We start from the raw sequence: 1,932 nt of genomic DNA on the forward strand, positions 1-1,932 counted from the left end.
AAGAATAAGAAGAAGAAGAAGAAGAAGAAGAAGAAGAAGAAGAAGAAGAAAAAGAAGAAGAAGAAAAAAAAAGGGAGGAGAGGTAAAAAAAGGAAGAAGAAGTAGAAGTAGAAGTAGAAGAAGAAGAAGAAGAAGATGATAGAGCAAAAAAACAAAAAGGAGGAGAGGTAAAAAAGGAAGAAGGAGATACAGATAAAGAGAAAGATAGAGGGAGAGAGAGACATTGAGCGAACATAATACATACATACAATTACTAGAAAACTGTACAATTCAAACATTTATTGGATGTTTTTGAAATGAATCCAAAAACACTTGTCGTTGTAAAGAGAGAGGAAAAGTGAGAAAAAGGAGGAGAGAGAGAGAGAGAGAGAGGGGGGAAGAAGAAAATAAAGAGGAGAGAGAGAGAGAGAGAGAAGGTAGAGAAAGAGAGAGCGCGCAAGAAGATAAAAAAAAAAAAATGGAGGAGAGGTAAAAAAGGAGGAAGAAGAAGAAGAAGAAGAAGAAGAAGAAGAAGAAGAAGGAGATACAGATAAAGAGGGAGGGAGAGACATTGAGCGAACATAATACATACATACATACAATTACTAGAAAACTGTACAATTCAAACATTTATTGGATGTTTTTGAAATGAATCCAAAAACACTTGTCGTTGTAAAGAGAGAGGAAAAGTAAGAGAGAGAGAGAGAGAGAGGGGGGAGAGAGAGAGAGAGAGAGAGGGGGGAGAGAGAGAGAGGGGGGGGGGGAGAGAGAGAGAGAGGGGGGGAGAGAGAGAGAGGGGGGAGAGAGAGAGAGGGGAGAGAGAGAGAGAGAGAGAGAGGGGGGGAGAGAGAGAGAGAGAGGAGAGAGAGGGGGGGGAGAGAGAGAGAAAGAGAGAGAGAGAGAGAGAGAGAGAGAGAGGGGGGGAGAGAGAGAGAGAAGAGACTGTGAATATACATTACTACAATATTACAAATAAATCAAAAAATGGGAATTATCTTTAGTTTCTGGCATGGCTTTGAAATATTCAAATCCACTTGTCATTGAAATCTATGGAATAAAAAATAAATAGAAATAATTTTAGATTTATAGTATAAATAAAAATAACACGGAAAAAGCATGACTGACAAGGTAAACATGGACATTAATTATAAAATAAGAAACACCAATATTGGTTTAATAACTTACCTGAATTCGACGAAGGGTTACAGATGAAAAATATACAGTACTGGTATCAATACACACTCTTCAGTCGTTCTGAGAGGTAAGAAAACTTATCAAATTAATATAATGGATGAGAGAGAGAGAGAGAGAGAGAGGAGAGAGAGAGAGAGAGATGACAGATAAGTTCAAATTTCTAAATAAATAAGAAATCACGAAATCTAAACATCATTTTATTCAGGCATGGCTTTGAAAAATTCAAATCCAATTGTCAGTGCAATCTATGGAATCAAAAAAAAATATATTAGATTGTCGGTTTAATAAAAGAAAAAAAAAAAATTATATACATATAAGAACAGTATTTTCAAACATGTATGCAGATTAAAAAAAATAGTAAGATCAAAAAAAAAAAATTTAAACACATGTATACCAAAAAAAAAATTTTTCTTACCTGAATTAAAGCAGAGATTAAAAAGGTGAGGAATTCTTTGCTAAATACACAGTCTTCGGTCACTGTAAAAGGTAATTAAAAATTGAGGTTAAACATATGAAATCAGAAAATGAGAGATATGTGTATATATATATACATACACATATATATATATATATATATATATATATATATATATATATATACATACATACATACATACATACATACATACATACACACACACACACACCACACACACCACATTTCAAAATATTCAAAGAATAATGAACAGATAAAGAATTACATAGAAATATATATTTTGGATAAAAATACCTGTAAATATATAGCTGGATATCTATATA

The 1,932-nt window shown here is 33.1% G+C and overlaps 1 long non-coding RNA gene across 1 annotated transcript; it reads right to left on the minus strand.

The window, feature by feature from the left end:
- Window positions 1–921: 921 nt before the first annotated feature.
- Window positions 922–1,657, minus strand: LOC143963104 (uncharacterized). The gene is made up of 3 exons (XR_013270877.1): window positions 1,589–1,657; window positions 1,165–1,233; window positions 922–1,026 (listed from the first exon to the last, which is right to left on the minus strand). It is a non-coding gene; the product is annotated as an uncharacterized LOC143963104 (long non-coding RNA).
- Between the last annotated feature and the right edge of the window lie 275 nt (window positions 1,658–1,932).

Source organism: Lithobates pipiens, unplaced genomic scaffold, assembly GCF_037356315.1.
Source record: "Lithobates pipiens isolate NorthernLeopardFrog02 unplaced genomic scaffold, aLitPip1_a1.2 Scaffold_8, whole genome shotgun sequence".
Taxonomy (NCBI): domain Eukaryota; kingdom Metazoa; phylum Chordata; class Amphibia; order Anura; family Ranidae; genus Lithobates; species Lithobates pipiens.